Source organism: Candoia aspera, chromosome 12 (assembly GCF_035149785.1).
Source record: "Candoia aspera isolate rCanAsp1 chromosome 12, rCanAsp1.hap2, whole genome shotgun sequence".
Classification (NCBI taxonomy): Eukaryota; Metazoa; Chordata; class Lepidosauria; order Squamata; family Boidae; genus Candoia; species Candoia aspera.
The window spans coordinates 17,119,034-17,137,839 of NC_086164.1; the positions used below are offsets into that span (position 1 = coordinate 17,119,034).

The 18,806-nt window shown below is 43.3% G+C and overlaps 1 protein-coding gene across 1 annotated transcript in view; it reads left to right on the forward strand.

Annotated features, from left to right (window-relative positions):
• The window catches only part of PAK3 (p21 (RAC1) activated kinase 3), a 101,243-nt gene that overhangs the window by 46,621 nt on the left and 35,816 nt on the right, over positions 1-18,806 (forward strand). The window lies entirely within an intron of this gene.

Consider the following 18,806-nt stretch of genomic DNA (forward strand, 5'->3'; position numbering starts at 1 on the left):
TCCAAAGCACAATCGGACTACCATAAACTCCCCTCCCTTTGAATCTCTGTCGCTGCAAGCAACATATAACAAACTAATCCCCAGGTAAAACAATCCCAAACAGCCAGAAAGAAGACAAAATCCTCAAAGGCAATCCAATACCATGTCTATGTTGAGCCCATGCAGGTGAAATCAAGGAAGCAAGGACTACACAGATTTCAGTAAAGTATCTCGAACGCTGTTCAGGGGTAAGGACAGAATCTTGGAACCTGCAAGAGGAATTTCCCAGCCTCCTTTATAGTAAGTTCATTAAGGTGGAGGCTCTTTGAATGATATGAAACCTTTCTTCCCAGGATTCTCTTCGCCCAGACTGGGTTGCTATTTATGAGATAAGCTGCAATGGACTAACCTATTGTCTCTTGATTGTTTATGGCTCCTCTCCCTTTAATGCAATGGAATATCATCAGCATGCTGATGATGCCTTATCTCAAACCAGCCGATGACTTTGCTCAATGGCTTCATGTAAATGTGGAATAACATGGGGGAGACCATGCAGCTCCCTTCATAGCAGCACCCACAGGCTTAACTGTTCCTCTGCCATCAGTATCAGCTGGAGTTGCCAACTCAAGAACTGCCATACAAGGTAGTCCTCGAGTTATGACCACTTGTCAGCGATGGTTCAAAATTATGATGGCGCTGGACGAGGGGGACATGCGACTGCTCTGCAAAGTTATGGCCGTCGCTGCATCCCCACGGTCACGTACTTGTGCTCAGCTTGTGATTATGGCATCGCAGGAAGAAGCAGGCACATGATCGCCATTTGCAAGCTTCTCTGCCAGCTTCCCACAAGCAAAGTCAAAAGGGAAGCTGGCAAGGAAAGTCACAAGTCGCTCTTGTAAGTTGCTCCTGCTGCTTTTTATCCCAAGGAGCCCCACTATGGAGTACGAGATCCCAGGGATCTTGTATTCTGTAGCACTCCCCCGCCCACCCGTGCTCTGTAGCGGCCCACACTGGCCCTCCTGTGCTCTCAGAAGTGGCTGCCTGTGGCACCCCCCCACCATGGCACCCCTGCACCCCCGTGCGCTCCTTGTCTCGGATTCCCACCTCTTTCCATGTGGTTCTGGGATTAGAACGGCAATCAGGAGCGCTGGGATTGCCATTGCTAAGCGATGCAGTCATGTGACACTGCGCTTTATGACTGCATTGCTTAGTGACGGAAATTCCAGTCCCAATTGCCATCATAACCCAAGGACTACCTGTATAGGGAACTTTAAATGTCTGAACTTTGCATCAATCCATAATCCAGCCACAGCCACAGCAACGTCAACAGTGATGGCTGCTCCTGGCATGGACACACCTGACTGATTCTTCTACTGCAGAGGTCTGTGAGAATGTCCTTTGGAGACAGGAGGAGTGGGGGGGGGGGAGCAGCAGTCTAGGCAATGGTCAGATAAGAGGCGGCTGAGCCCGCAGAAGGAATGGGGGTATGGCAAGCGTCTCAGAAGGGACCCTCCCTAGTTTCTTGGGCTGTAAAGGCGAGGGGGGAAAGACGTACTTTCAGACTTGCAAGATTGTGTAATGGTATGTGGGAATGACCTTGGGAGATGGGGGAAGAGCTGCAGACTGGACAACTTATTGGCATTGTTGTAAGCCGCCCAGAGTCACTCGCTGAGATGGGCGGCTATAGAAATCAAATAAATAAATAAATAAATAAATAAAATAAACCGTCATGTAAAAGATATAATGTCCTTCCTTCCACCATGATCGGACACCGTTTTACACGCTGCCTTTTGTCTTTGACAGTCTGCAGGAATAGACAGTTATGGAGAAATATGACGAATGGCATTTAGTGATGTTTTCTTTTTCTTATCTCGTGCCTTTAATTCCTGTATTATTTCTCGTTCATTTTCTCTGCTTTGTGGATGATTGCTTACCTGAAAAGGAATAGGACAAGGAATTTGCATAAAGAAATATGTGTAAAGCACATGTGTAAAGATATGGGAAAGATTGAACCTGATACTGTGACTAGGCCTTACTTATCAATTTATTTATTTAATTAATTCATATTGCCGCCCATCTCAAACTAGTGACTCTGGGCGGCTAACAACAATAAAAAGAGTCATGATATAAAACAATAAAAACAATAACCAAAATCAAAAATAAATAGAAATAGAAATACAGCGGAGCGATCTAAAAGCCATGATGCTAACATACCCATGAAATGGGGCCCTTCCCACACTCGGGGCCCCAGGCCCAGGCACAAAGCCAGGTTTTCAAGGCCTTCTGGAAATTTATGTTCATTGTTATATTGTTATGTTATTTTTATGTGCATTGTCATTTATATTCATTGTTATGTCCGTTGTCCACTTCATGTCCCGCTGTCTGCAGCCTCCCTACCTTCTCATTCTTCCATACATTCCCAAAGGAAGACATGGGAAAGGAATGTCTCCCACAGGGCTTCTGCAGATCGGGAGGTGAGGTCATCTAGAGGATGGAAAGAGGTGTCCTACCCTCCACCAGCTTATAACAATAAGGCTAAAAAAATGAAGAAAAAAAATTCTAGATCTCTTGAGAACGAAGTCAAAAACATATGCACAAGAGAAAACAGAACCTGGAGATGACAGGCAGATACAGAAAAATCTTGAGAACCTCTCCTCAAATTCCTCAAAGCCATCTGAATCTTGCTTCCTGCCCCGATTCCCAGATTCATTCCACCTTCCTCTTGTAGCATCACCAATGTTTACTTTCTTCTGGCTGGTGGAGATAAACATACCAAACTGCCCCCTTTTTTGCAGGACATCTCTAGAGGAGATGATGCAGTGAGGTCCAAACAATTGCCATATCCTGCCATGGTGATCATTTGCTTTAAGTAATGCCCATGAATTTGTGATATTCTGAGTCAGTTCAGCCTGCGAGACTCTATAATTATCTGATGATTGTATGTTTCAAGTTATGCGCCGGCTCTTAACTGTCTGGCCTTCACAGTGTGTGTCATTCTCTGAGCATTTAAGTCCGTGATTAAATGTCTGTGGCTTGTTTGGTGATGACCTGTGGTTTTGAGCAAATAAATCCAACCAAGTGTCTTGCATGGTGCACTCACACGAAGATCATCCCCAAGACTTGTGACAGGAAATTAAGCAAAGCTTGTCGCAAGCAAGGAAGTAGAGAAGCATCACTACTTGGTCATACTTGGCAACAGGAGCACCTGAACCATCCATGAATCCTCTGTTTGTTGGCATTATGTAGTACAAGACAGAGAGATTTTCCAGCATTTTTTATCTTTCCAGGCCTTATTTAAGCAGTGGGTCTCTTCTGAGCTGAAAGCAGCTTGCTCCCAAGTTAATGGATGTTGAATGGAAATAAGATCTAAGCAAGATATCTCTCTTGGTTTTTTTTTTTCCTACTAGTTCTCATTCATTTGGGTAGAGGAGAATTTGGCTTTGACTTTGTTTTTTCCCAAAGGGGAAGAGAATTTGGATGAAAATCACACAGGTCTAGGGTGGCATCCTTGCATTAATGGAGGGATGTGTGTGAAGGTCTTGTTTTTCATAGTACACTTGTCCTTCTCATCTAACCGGCTTCTCACACTTATCCAAATGGGTTTTTCAGCAGTACTACTATTGTCACTGCTAAAGAGGATTCCTACCGTTTAGAAATTTTGGAAAATTTAACTTTACCCTGGATATATTGGGGAGAAAACTGTCCACACCATTAGCTTACTGTCACACTTGGTGGAGAGTTTGAAAAGGTCCTTTGAACCTAACTTGAGAACTCAGCTTGACTCAGGAACCCTGGCTGGCTTCTTGCTGATCAAGCCAGAATGTGAAGCTAAGCATAAACTCTGGTTTATGATTCTGTTTGGCTGTATTGTGGAGGAAATCATGGGTGGAGTGTTTCTGTTCTTTAGTTATTTCACTAGCAGGAGAAGCCAAGCAGGAAATATTAAAGAGCCTAACTCAACGTGGATGTTAAGTTTGGTAGCTGAGGGATTCCGCCCCCCCCCCCATAACTTCTTGTCCATGTACCATGCAAGACATGATAGAAATGATCTCTGCATGCATTGCCCATCCATCTCATATGGCATGGAGAGCACCAAGAAATCCACAGTGATATTGTCAGCCCTGCAGATAACACCTGCTTAAGCTATAATGCCCATGAAGCCCAATTTTGAAAGATCAGGATGACTGAGAGCTCTAACCCCCTTTGTTGCATACATTTTTCAGAGGAGGTGATATCCTATATTTGTTCATATTTCTGACGGTACCACTTCATCATGGGATTTAAAATGAGAGGGGAAAGCAGATTCGGCCATTATTGCACTGTTGATAGGGATGCTGTTGGCTGTATTTTCAGCCTTTCTGCTGATAGCATTTAAACCATCAGCACAGAAGGAATCAAAGACCTTGTTTTGCTAAGGCAGAGTTGAACTGCAGCTGCCCCATCCAATCATCCTGGCCTTTCTTGACAAAAGAGAACTGCAGATAGCCTTATCAGTACTGATTACAATCAGCCTTTTTAAGCTTGAGTACGTGGAGCTGAGCTCAGCACATCTTTTCCCCTTGATTTTGTCTTTCACCCCACCCTCTAGTAACTACCCCATGATGAATTTTAGATTATAAAATTCTGTAGCTTGGCCAATCTTTAAACGCTGTGAAGGTACTACGGTATATAAATCCAAATGGTGACAATGGTGGTATAGTGTTTAGCCGTTGGACCATGTTCTGGTGTCATAGTTAAGAAAGTAGATGTGGGGTAGGAGTTAAGAAAGTGTTCCTCAACATGGGTCACCTCCAAATATGCCGGCTTCAAGTTCAGTGGCCACACCTCCTAGTAATTCTGTATTCAGATTGGACAAAACTGGATTAAGTGCAAGGTCATTCTTGGCCATGAAAGCTAGGAGAGTGTTGCTCTCATCTTGGTTTACCTCACAAGATTTTTGTGTATGCATGCTACCATGTGATCCTGGTGGAGTATAACAAAATGGCACCAGGCAGAATGCCAAGTTCAGAATGCCAATTATGCTGTTTTCCAAAACACTCTGTATATTTTCCATTTTTCCCTTCCAAGCATATGCATTTTCACTGGCCCACTTCTTTGGATGTTCTGCAATGTGACTGCCTTTCTTTCCCTGCAAAATTTCCCCCCCATGTTTTAACTTGGCACTACTTACTTCTTTCGATCAGCTGATGCTGTTCTAGCTGCAGAGGGATCAGCTATCATATTTTAAATTTGCCTCTAGTTCTTATGATTAGTAAGCCATTTCTGCCTTTCATGCTGCTGTCATGGGTGTAGCGTGCACTTTGCATGCTTAGATATGTCACAGCAAGGGAAAACAAGAGTTTCCGACTCCAAATCAACCTCGAGTGAATTGTTAATCTGACAAACATCCTATTGAGTAAACCGGGAAAGATTCAGAATTCAAGGTTTTACTGCCTTGCTAAATATATTTTAAGGTAATGGGAGTGCCAACTTTATTTTGGGTGATTTTCCCCTTGATCGGTGCTGCAAAATTCCAGATGACAACTAGAGGCAAAGTGCTATGCGGAAGTCTAATTCTTTGCCGCCACTTGGGGATCACCTGGAATTTTGCAGTGTAGAACTTGAGCCTGGTCTTTTACCAGGACTCTGAGATGCACAATTGTATTACACAGAACTGCTTCTGGGAACGAGGTTGTCACAATGGCTCAGCTTTTCAGCTAATATTAAGGGCTTAAGAGCAAGGTTGGTATTCATGCTGGCCCACATGTAATCCTCAGTTATCTTGAAAGTGGGAAAGTCTGTTAAAGGCCACAGTTTGTGCGCAAGGAAGAGTTGGTTGGATGTTGCGTGAAATATCAGAAGAAGACAAAGAAAATTAAACAGAGGCAGAATTCAAATGCAGAATATTTATTTACCTTTTAAAAAAAAATTCAGTTTGTACCCGCCTTTCCACTTCCTGGCGCTCGAGATGGCTAACAAGCAGTTTAAACAAATCATTAAAAACTTAATACTGAACCTAACAGCACCATCTCAGCACCTTCAGGAAGACACCAGGGGCCTGTCTGATTTAAAAATATTATTTTCTGTTAGCGTAAGGATAGCAGAGTCCAAACCCATGGATAAGAGAAGCCCAGTGGGACTACAGAAAAACAATTTTCACCTCTGGAAGGAAAGAAGTATGGTGGGGGAAATGTGTGGCAATAATCATCTGAAGGGAACTGAGGATTTCTAAATATACTGTCCCCAAAAGCTGGGAGGCTAAATTGATTGATTTGATTTATCCATATGTGGAACACTGTGTCCAGTTCTGGCTGCCACAATTCAATAAGGATGCCAGGGAACTGGAAGGAATGCAGAGATGAGCAACCAAGATGATTGAGAGCCTTGGAGGCTAAATCCTATGAAGAATCTGGTATTTTTAGTTTATAGAGCCAATTTGGTCTTGTGATTAAGATACTGGACTAAGAGCGGAGAAGCCTAAGTTCTAGCCGTGCCTTAGATGCCAAGCCAGCTGAGTGAATTTAGGCTACTCTCTCTCAGCCCGAGGAAGAAGGCACTGGCAAATCCTTTCTGAAAAGGCTGCCAAAAAACCTGCACAGATTTGTCCGTGTGGTCACCAGGAGCCAAGACTAACTTGAAGGCCCCCACCCCTTCCAATATTTAGCCTAAGGAAGAAGAGGCTGAAGGGAGACGTGATAGCAGTCTTCCAACACTTGAAGAGCTGTCACAGGGAAGAGGGTAAGACTGTGGATTTATTCCCCACTGCACCCAAGGGTAGAATAAGTACCAATGACAGAAGCTTTGCAGAGGGAGATCCAAACTCAAAATAAGGAGGAATTCCTTGACTGTGGGAACTGTCAAAGAGTGGAACAGCCTGCCTCCTGGAGTCAGGGGTGCCCTGTCACTGGGGGTTTTCAAGCAAAAGTTGGTCAGCCGTTTGTCTGGGATGATTTGAGGATGCCTGCCCTGACCACGGTGGTCCCTTCCAACCCTATGAGGCTATAAGCCACCCGGCATTTGTTGGAGTGGGTATCTATAATGAATAGGAAGGAAGGAAGGAAGGAAGGAAGGAAGGAAGGAAGGAAGGAAGGAAGGAAGGAAAGGAGATTCTATGAGACCCTGCCAGACCCTGCCTTTCTATTCACTTGACTTCTCAAGGCAGCTGAAACAACCATCAAAATACAGACATGCACCTTAAAAAGCTATACTAAATTACTCCAATCACTGAAAGGTCTGATGAAAGATACTGTATGTATCTTGATTTCTTTTCTAAAGGGAGAGAAAGTGTAAACTGAGTGAATGTATTTTCAGCCTTGAGAATGACCCAGGATTTGCCTAATACAATACATAGATCTCCCAGATCACGGCCTCTTCAGAAAGGCTTCTTCTGCTGACTTTAACATCTGGAAAGCTGTATAAGTGGGGATGGCTGGGATGGTAGGACATACTTGGAGGACGTCTCTGCTGCCATAGCTCATCCCTGTCTTGGTTGTGTCTCAGCTGGCATTCTTGTTCCCATGGTGCTTAACCAGATGCCCCTGGAAAATGCACAAGCACACAGACAATATGTGGGAAAAAACGCCTTTAGCCACTTCTGTATCACCTAACATTCCTCCTCCTAACAATGGTTACAGTATTCAATTTAGCTTTCTTGGCTAGGTTGACACACCAACTTAACTCTAAGTTTGGATTTATAAAACAGAACTGCTATGGTCACAGAGCATGATCTACTCAAACTAATAAATCATATTACGGTGCAGTGTGATGTCTGGCTTCACACGCTGACAGCAAACCACTCAACCCCATTTTTTAGCCTGCTCTAGCATGTTGGAGTGACCCATATGCATTGGCTCACGGCTTTCTTGCTCTTTTCTTAGCATCAACGTGTTGTGATGATACGACTGAAGATCCTGCTGCCTTGATTTTGTAGCAAAGAATGGTGCTTTGTATTATATTGGAGTGGGTGCCTGAAACATAGCTGAGAACTCAAATGGAATGAATGCTGAATTCAGGCTCTAGGAAACAATGACACCATCAGCTATTTGGGTCAGGACCCATTAATAGAAGTCTTTGTAGACCAAGGTCTCTCGGGAGAGAGAGTTTAGCAAACTGACTTCTGTTTACAAATGGATGGTGTGAGTAACCCATATACTTGCTTTGTTCCCTGGAAGCTGCTAAAGCATTTCATAGCTAGCCAGCCAAACATTTGATTGCATCATCAAGAGTTCATCCTTATTCCCTTGATGGGCAAGATTTAGATGCAGAAACTAGATCCGTTTAGAAGCACTGGAGGACATACAGTTGCCTTGAAGCCAAGGAAAAACTGCCCTCCTCATCATCTGGTTTATTTTTAAAGCTCCCAGCAGTTCCCTTAGCGAAGGGGCTTCCAGTACATGCCACAATGACATGCCATGCATTGTGATGTCATTGCACAAAGGATGCAAATTCGGCCATTTGCCTCAGTTGTGCATGATGGTATCATAATGCTTGTGAGGTCACCTGCCCCTGAGTTTGCTGCTCTGTGCCTAACAATTTCAAAGTGGCTGCAGATGCTTCTCTTGATGCCCTCAGGCTGCATGACACACTGGCACTTATTTATTTATTTATCGCATTCTTTCCAATAAAAGAAATTCAACTGGAAGTTAACATGCTACAAAGCAAAGCATCGAGTTTTATTTTGAAGAATGCATCTGGACTCTCATATACTCAGAGGTCTTGTTAGAAAGGAAAAAATGATAGAGATCTATAGCCTAGATCTTTGTTTGGAGGCACACCCAGGCTCGCAACTAGGGTCTGTGTCACCTGGGGCAAACATGGATTCCGTGCCCATTTTGGCACCCCCCAGCGTGGCACCTGGGCACATGCCCTGGTTGCCCCCTCCCAGTTGCAGCTCTGAGCACACCTACCTGCCCAAGCTGAGGTAGCAAAGAACATCTGGATAGATAAGAGGCCGATGGGAAACCAGTTTGTTTCCTGGATCATGGTTTTATTGTACCTGACTTCAACTAGGCTAGCAGCAATTTTGTGACAGCGCCTAGAGCTGTGTTTCTCAACCTTAGCAACTTTCAGATGGGTGGACTTCAACTCCCAGAATTCCCCAGCCAGCATGGAGTTGAAGTCCACCCATCTGAAAGTTGCTAAGGTTGAGAAACACTGACCTATAGTTTGATTTTAGCATTTCAAGTGTACTCACCAGCCCCGACTGGGACAGTTGAGATATACTTGTCCCTGCAAAGAGACCTCACATCATCTGCAACTCTTGAAACAGCTCTGAGAAAGCAGTGGCCCCAATTGCTAGAGGAGCCTTAATGGAAAAAGAATGCAGAGAATCAAAGTTCAGAAGCATTTGAGGGGAACCAGTTGCCCTAATCTGTGTCTTAACATCTGATCATCTAATAAAGGCATCATGGATGGATTCCCTTCCTGTTTCTTTGTGGAAAAAGGTCAGTACAACAGATCAACACATTGGATTCTCTGTGCTGGATGTGGTCAGTCCATGGGCTAAGGCTGCCTGAAGCCCCCTCCTTTCTTTTGCAGCTCTCTGAGCCCTTCGAGATCATGCTGATGGAACCCTCAATTTAAAGCTGCACAAGTTCTCACTTATTTCTTTAAAAAATAAACACTGGGATTGCTGTATGAAGCTTCCCATAGACTTCAGGCTGAAATTTCCCACCCCTTTCTATCCTAAAGCCTCACTGAGTCATCCCCCACCCCTGTGGATTTTTGTTAGGTTTCAGATTCAGCCTCAAGTCCACCCTTCTTTGCATCATGTCAGTTTTGTAGCATTTGCTCTGCACCGTGTGAAACTGTACAAGCCAAAGATCTCTTTTGCTTTGACCAACTGCAAAGGAACATCCATGGGAGCAAGAGGATTCTTACTCTTTTATCAAAAAAGAGAGGAAAAGGGGGAAAAATGACCGAGATCTGCATAGAATTATGCTTCTGCTAATTGATGTATTATAGATGCAACTGTGGAAGCAATTAATCTAAATAGAAATACCGTATGCCACATTATGGGATGGAAAACTGTGCCCTGGGGATCTGTATGTCTGTGATACAATCTGCTATCTCTTTAGTGATAGGAACTCTCCTTTCTTGTAGGGTTTGTTTTTTTTTAAATAAACCTTGAACCAAGCTCAGCCTGAGTTCCCATGTTGTGCTAAACCATAGTGCTGTTTGATTGGCATAGTGTGTAGTATGAGTCTACTCTACTGGGTTGAGCAAATCAGAATTTAGGACAATGCATGAAACTTGGTCTTGGGTTGAAGATGCCTTAAAAGAGAGGATGCCCTCCAGCAGAGAACTGTGCTTGATCAAGTAGGTCACATGGCCTCTGTAGGTAAAGGTTTGGTGATCTTTTCATGCTAGTATTAAAGTTCTCAGCAGATCCTTCTTGTGGGATGGGGGTTGGGACTACAGAAGCTGAAGTTTTCACAGGTGGATAAGAAATACATGAAAATGAATGAGATTATCCTGATCTTCCCCCTGTAGTCCAGGGTATATAAATCCCATTGAGGATCACAAAGTGATGGATTATGGCTTGTTATCAAAATGATTTAACATGGAAGCCACAACTGAAATGTAAAAATACCGGCCACTGTATATCAGAATGGATATTGTAGACTGCTAAGAAAGGTGCAGAAACCACCCATGTTTCCAAGGGATTTAAGAACAATTCTACTACAAGGAAAGATTAAGAATAAGGGACATGATGGAGGGGTATGAAAGTAGCATCTACAATGGGAATGTGGACAGGGAGACCTTTTTGATCCTTATTTAACTTTAGTATACTTTGAAAACAATAAATACAGAGGAGAAGGTGATCAGTGGTTACTCATCCCAGTAGTGCTACCTTGCTTATGTAATCAAAAGTTGTACAGGTAGTCCTCACTTAATGACCATTTGTTTAGTGATGGTTCAGACTTACAATGGTGCTGAAAAAAAAACTTATGACTGGTCCTCACACTTACGACTGTTGCAGTGTCCCTGCCATCACATGATCACAATTTGGGTGCTTGGCAACTGGTTTGCATTTATGGCCATTGCGGTGTCCTGTGGTCACGTGATTGCCATTTTCTGCCTTCTCAGCTGGCTTCTGGCAAGCAAAATCAATGGGGAACTATGTGATTCGCTTAATGACCATGTGGTTCGCTTAACACCCACAGTGATTTGCTTAATGACCACTGCAAAAGCCATAAAATTGGGTTGGATTCACTTAATGACTGCTTTGCTTAGCAACCAACATCCCAGTTCCAATTGTGGCCGTTAAGTGAGGACTACCTGTATAACTCTCCATACCTGTTGCTAGGAAACATGAATGATGAGGTGCAGTTCTCAACCTGTCCTTGTGGTTGGCTTTCCAGAAGCATCTCATCTCCCCTAATGAAAAACAAGATATTGGACTACTTTGTGCTTTATTCTTATACTTCCACAGGGTACACCAGGCATTATGTAAATATTGCAACTAGGGTAAGCCAACTAGCTGCCACTTTTTAAGGATCCAGATTTTTCAAAACTGCCTTGAGGCCTGTCATCTCAGGGCATGATGAGGTCAGATTTAGATTCTAGGAATTGTAGTTGGGCTGGAAGGTCTCCTTCGAGGGGGCTACTTCAAGGAATACGTAGGCCATTGAGGGGAAGTTCAGTAGGGCCCCAAGGGAATTGTGTTGCAAGTCTACACAGGACATGGGGAAAGGAAGGCATGAGAAGCAAGGTTTTTGTTGATGCGGTAGATGTCTCTCTCCCTGTAGATCTATTTAAGCAGCACTGGGTGAGGCATTTGCCTTAGAAGAGAAGAACCATCCGTTTCCATAAATAAATAAATGGTTAACATTTGGTCTTTTTCAGTTTGAAAAGGTTCCATTGTTGCTAAATAGTTTAGTGCGGTTAATTTTCCCCAGTTCCTCCTCCTCCTCGTTTCTACCAACTGTCTGCATTATCGTAAGGAGGCATCTGCTGATCTGCAGATTGTTCTTGGTCCAGTATTCATCTCATTAGCAATTAGGGCCAGCTTGCTATATTTGGTGGCAAAAGTACAAGATTTCCTCTGCTTTCTTATGACACTGATGATGAGGTACAGCCTAAATAGCCCAGACAGACAGACAGACAGACAGACAGCAGCAGACAGTGCTGAAGTCCTCCTTTAGGCAACCAGCTACGCCAGTCTCAGGGTGACATTCTGCAGTCTTTGTTTAGTGGCCTCTGGGCTGTCCTCAGCTTCTGTAGCCCAGGAGCAGCTGATGGCACCTGCCAACTTCATGCTGCATTTAACTTTACTATGGCTTTCTAGCTTCCTTTAATTAAAAAGATCTCCCCATGTGCCATGGCTTCAAGGGTCAAGTTGGATGCTCCTAGCAGCTTGTGGGTTGGGGGCATGGAACTGGTTCCAAGTTGAAGACCTCACTTAGCTTTTGAAAGCCATGCTGGTAGCTGCCATCCAAAAGGTGAATGAGAACAGTCTAAGCATGAAATGCTATCCACTAAAATTAGAAGCAAGTTAATGAAACACCCTTGATATGGTTATGGTCCAAATGTTTCATAACGCTTCCCTTGCATCACATTCTAAGCTGCAACTTGATGACATCTTCGGGACAGCTCAAAATTTCAAGGACAGCTCTGGGATTCCAGGTTGTGCACCTTTGCTGAAGACAACTCTTTGCAACTGGGATAAAAGAGAAACCTCTACCAGCCTGTCTTTTAATGACAAGTCCACCCCTATCCACTTTAAACCCAAACTGAACTGTCACATTTTCTTCTCATACTGTTTTTCCAAATTCCCAAAGGTCTTCTTTAGGAATGAATCTTCTCTTGTTCTCCCTCCTTCTCAGGATCCTTTTTGCAAAACTGTGGAGGGTGTTATTTTTTTTCACCTTTTCTATTCCAAGCTTGTCTATCACCCTGCAGCCTCTCTGGTTGCCTGCATTTGTTCTGAAAATATGCCTGGAAGAAGTATAGTCTTCTCTTGAGATTTAATATAAAAAGGGGAAGTGGGGAGTTTGCAGACCAATGGCGATGTGATGATTCAGTAAAAGATGGCACATTGACATGTACCACTCAGTCACCTTGTCATTAAGATAAACCCAAGAATGCATACATGAAGTGTGGAAAGTTTAGCAAAATTTTAATCTCCTTTGATTTATTCTCAAATGGAAAAACCTTTACAGAATAAGATTTTTTTTTTAGTGCAAAAGGTATGTTGGACACAGAAGTGTTCTGTTTTGCCCTGGGCAGCCTACTCTGTATTTTGGTTTTGGTTTATAAATGCTATTTTCTGTAGGTGGTTAGTGTTATTTGCAAATCTGAACTGGGGGTAGGTTGAAGATGTCACTAAGATACTGACTTATCAGGATAGATAACAGGCCTTTTGGAATGGAGTTGTCACATCACTGAGGATGGTTCCTGCTTAAATGCTGTGCATTGTTTACTTTGTCTGTCTTCCAGTGTGCCCCAACTGCTGTGGTACTTAAGCGAGGACATTCTCTTAGTTCCGCCTTGCATCAAGCCATTCCCCTACTGGGCGATGACTTTAGGCAATCTCACCAGAGATGCTTCCTTTGTGCCTCTCTCCATAACCCGTGTCCTCCCTGCTAGCACACCTGTGTTGGATTGGGGAGTGCGCCATCTGCATCCAAGGTTCTTGGCCAGGCATGAAGCAACGCTATAGTCCGTGAACTTGAGCTCTACACAATTGCAGCACTTTACACTCCAGGCTTTCTTCCAAGGCTGTCCCTGTGGCCAAACTGGCCAGATTAAGTTGGAGACTTCTCTGGTGATATGGTGCACAGACAAAAGGTGGCATCCCTGTTCTTCACTTTACATTACAGATTTGGCATTAGTGCATCCACCACTCCACTTCCTCTTGGCAATCCATATATTTGGAAGTGGCAACGTCTGCATCGATCGGATAAGCCATGCAGAATGGCAGCCCACAAATGGGAAGCACGTCCACTGGCAATCATGTCAAATCCCAGTAAACCAACCTCAAAATAGGTTTGTTGGCGTCAATCTTTTGCAGCAGGAGAAGGTAGACCCTCTGTCTTTCAGTAATGATGTCCATTTTTCTTGGAATGAATCGTTTGTTTACATGTTTCCACCAATTGTCCTTCTGAGCAGAGTCCTGCTGAAGATGAGGGATTTTCCAGCTGCAATCTCCTCTTATATTGATGTCCTTGACAGCAGTGGTTTGCCCTGTTGTTCTGTCTTTTCCATCAAGAGTCCCTCTGTCTTCCACGCTGACCAGACCTCCTCTGAATCCACCAAGGACAAGTCTCTGCCTAGATCTCAGTTCCTTCCACTCTACAGTTGGAGCATTTGATTCCACAATTCCGATGAAACAAGGTAGACCAAGCCTCAGAACAGCTTCCTGTGCAGCTCAATGGAAGTAATTTGAGGACTTTGTCCAGAAGCAGCAGTTTAATCCCCTGTAATGTCAGATCCATTTTAGTTTGGCTAAGTATTTTATGAAAGGTCTAAACCCAGCCTGGAAGTTGAGTCAATAATTCAGGCTCATCTCCTCTTATGAAAAATAGCTTTTCTGGTAGCTGTGACATTATTATTATCATTAATATTGATATGCCCCCTGACTCCCAACACCTCTGGGCAGTTCCTCAAGCTGGACAATTGTGTGTCTTATGAAGGTATCCTCCCTTCCTTATTTTTCATAAGAACAAAGTAAGCCGCCTAGATATTTCCTTCTTTTCAAAGTTAGTTTTGACCTTCCACTTGAATCAAAGCATCACATTGCCTAATTTTTTTCTCCAGCCCCTTGGCACCATTGGCAACGTGACACTGCTCTTTCAGTGTTTCCATGTTACCATTTTACCAGGACCAACATTTATTCCTGGCCTTCAGGGCCCTTCTAAAAGGCATGGTCCGTCCCCTCAGCATCTCTCCAAATGGGTAGTGGCAAATATCACAAGCTGACCAAACAGCTCTGATTCCATCTGATTTGTCTTCAATTTACAACATCAACATCATCGGCAAACTTCCTCCAGGGTATTTCCCTTCCAGAGTTAAACTTGGTAGCTACGTGGACTGAATCCTTTACCTCTCTTGACTTATGTTCTCAAAAAGATGCACCCCAAAAGAGGAAAGAACTCATTGCTTATCTACAACTGCAGTTCTTTGAATGGTTGTTTGTGAATTTACACACCCCACTTTCTACCCTTCTTGGTTTTAGGTGACCTCTTTGTTCATTCAGATCTGCACTATTGGATGCAGTATGGAGCAGCCTTTCTCAACCTTTTGGCCCTGGAGGAACCCTTGAAATATTTTCCAGGCCTCGGGGAACCCCTGCACATTCAGGCTCAAAGATAGGCCAGAAGTTACAAAATTATTGCATTCGTTTCCTGTGTAGGCCTGTCTATATGCATTAACAGCGTTCTTAAACTGAAAATAAAGAATGAAACTGACCACTTTGAAGTTGCCTGAATTTGAAATAATTTTTTAAGTGAATAGTGATCATCCAGGGAAGCCCTAGCAACCGCTCACAGAACCTGAGGGTTCCCCGGAACCCTGGTTGAGAAACCCTGCTAGGGAGGGTGGGGAGCAAAACTCACAGGAAACAGTTCTCCAAGCTGTAGAAAGTTCCGAATAGGCTTATGTGCCTGCACTTGTATGAATTCACAGGTAACTACTCAAAGAATTTCATGAATATAAATAATCAGTTCTTACTCATATTCTTGAATTGGGCACTGTGCTTCCATAAATTCCCTTATCTCTTCATTACCACCTGTTGGTTAATTATCTCCAGACTTTCAAATTACTGCAGCCCGTGGTTTAATTAAAATCCAGTTGAGATTCATTTAACATGCTTGCAAAAGGGCTACATTGCAAGCTGCCATTTGTGATGGCTGGGTCAGCGTCACATTGCAAGTAAGTAAAAACCTTCTGTTGTGGAGGAAGGAAGACTGAGAACATAATTCAGCAAGGTGACTCAATACTTTCCCCAACCAGGAAAAATACCCTCAAGATCCAGCATCCGTGAGCTGTTCTCTGGCCAATGCCAAGCAGTTGAATTTCCCAAATTGCCCCCAATGCAATGCTGTTGTGGGGCACTTTGGGAAATTAAGATGGCTGCTAGACCCAGCTTTGTGGTATCTTAGAACTTTTGTCTGTTGCTGCAGCTACTCATGGCCCAAGGTCACCTAACTGTAAGTGTAATGGGGCAGAAGGGAAGATGATTAAATACACAAAGAGTGATCGTATTAACCGCATTTAGCTAATTTTGTTTTATTTTGTTTTTATCCATTCAGTCATGTCCAATTCTCAAAGACTGCCTGGACAAATCCCTGCAGTTTTCTCGGCAAGGGTTTTCAGAAGTGGTTTGCCATTGCCTCCTTCCTAGGGCTGAGAGAGAGTGACTGGCCCAAGGTTCACCCAGCTGGCTTTGTGCCTAAAGTGGGACTAGAACTCACAGTCTCCCTGTTTCTAGCCTATAGCTTCACCACTACACCAAACTGGCTCTCAATTTTATTTTAATCCAGTGTAAACTGGAATCACATTAAAACAGTTGCTTTGTTCTGGCCTCATCCACGTGATGAACTGAGGCCCTGGAAAATCAAGATTGGCTGTGAACACCTTGTGTAATCCTGTGCATGGGTCAGAAGTAACAAGCTGTAATGTTTTCTATGAAGTGTATATCCAGAATAAGAATATTTATTTATTTATTTATTAAATTTCATCACCACTCATCTTCCTCAAACGAGGGACTCTGGGCAGTTTTCAGTAAAGCTAAAAAGAAATTAAGTGTCAAGACTCCACAATCAAATAATTGCTGAATTGTCTAATTGTGTCCGTCTGCCATGATGAGTCAACACGTGTCAAGAGCCGGATGGGAGGGGGAAACATCAAGGCGTGTGAAACTTTCCTGTTTGGGCTAAGGGGGGGAAGTCAAGGTTGTACGGACCACCAGAGACATCTGTGCTTGGTATGGCTGACTGTTAGAATTAGGTGGGAAGAGATAGAAGGGGGGAGCAGGGTGACTGGAAATTTTTAATTTGGTTGTTTAGGCGGGAATCTTTCAATCACAGCTTTTCTCTTGATCTGTACGCTAATCTCAATAAATCTGAATTCTGCATATTTTAATTGTGCATGAGTCAGGTCATTATTGGGACCAAAGGTGTCAGTTCTTACATTAAGATACAATAAAAACAAGATATCTTTATAAATATAAATATAAAATAGCATCCAGGATGGCAATATTAAAAATTCTGATTTAAATTCATAAGTACATGGGAACCACTTTAAGACTGCATCCTGACTGGAGGAAACAAACTTGTTTCTGAACACTTGCTCCTAAAAATCAAGGTATCTGTCACATTAACTGCATTGCATTGTCTTTACAGGCAGTCCTTGTTTAGCAACCACAATAGGGATTGGCAACTCAGTCGTTAAGCAAAGCAGTCACTAAGTGAAACTGCAGCCGTGCTTATGATCTTACTTCAGCTTTCCTTTGCTGTACTTTTCATCACTGTCATAACTACGAATGGTTGTTAAACAAAGCAGTTGCTAAACAAGGACTGCCTGTACTTTTAATTAAGCATATCTAGTACCATTACAATTAAAAATCTTTCTGTGAGGGGCAAGGAGGTTTAACTCTTCCCACCTGCCCCTTCCACTCCACAATTTTCCATCTCCTCATACCAGACTTCAGAAAAAAGTTGCTAACTTCTGCTAAAAGTCCTTTTCTAATTCAGCAGGAGGATGAAAGCAAGCAAGTTAAGGTGGCTTTGCAAGCTTGAACCCTTCCTTTCCTTGCACTTGAAGGTCCCAGTCCAGGTCAGGACCCTAGGTGCTTACTGAAGCCCACAGAATAAGGGTATTTCTTGCACTCTGCATTGTTAGTGCAGCATGGAATGTGACCCTCAGTTGTAAAAGACCTTTTGCCAGTAGTGTCAAAGAGCTTCATTTTCTTTTGTATCACTGTGCTGAAAAATTCTGTATTTCTTTCCCACCTCTCACTTTGAAGGAGAAGGGAATTGGGGTGGGTCAATTGCACTCTGGCTGTGTTCAAACACAGGGATTGTTCCTATAAATCAATATGGTTTATTTGCTTGGGTTAATCACCTTTTGAGAAGTCTGCTTCCCTCTCACACAGCCATTCCCCTCAGCTATCCCATCCTGAAAGTTTCTTTAGGATGTATTTGTTCAGTCCTGTCCTGTCCTGTCCTGTCCTGTCCTGTCCTGTCCTGTCCTATCCTATCCTATCCTATCCTATCCTATTCTTTTCTCTTTTCTCTTTTCTCTTTTCTTCTCTTTTCTCTTTTCTCTTTTTCTTTTCTATACTACCTGTATCCTTTCAGTCCTCCAGTCTGTAAAAGTTTTAAGTAATATTTCTTGTCTTTTCAGGGGTGAGTCTTTTTGGGAAGGTGGTTATCCTGGAAGGTGGGATATCAGTGAACGAACAAATGAATGAATGAATATTCCAATGTGTATTCCCCCTTGTGTGCCTGCTTTCTCTCTTGTAATCCCTTCTTCTCCAATCTCTCCACTCTGAGGAGGGGAAAAAAAAAAGGGCCAGGCACGGGACAATGCGTCCTGACTGTAATGGCAATCACATGACTTAGGGACTCTGCAGAGGTCGTAAATGCACGCCTTGGTCGTAAAGTTATTTTTTCAGCACCGTCGTAATTTCGAACAGTCACTGCATGAGGCGGTTGGTAAGCGAAGACTACCTGTATTCATTCAGTCCTCCAGTTTGTAATAGTTATTGTCTTGGGTTGTTAGTGGCACAGCCTCAAGACTGCCCAGTAGGACATTCAAATCCCACATCTCTGGCTTGATTCGGCTTTTCTGTTTTTCCTAACTGCACCCCATTCATGCCTCTCCTTTCCTTTTCCCCCCTTCCT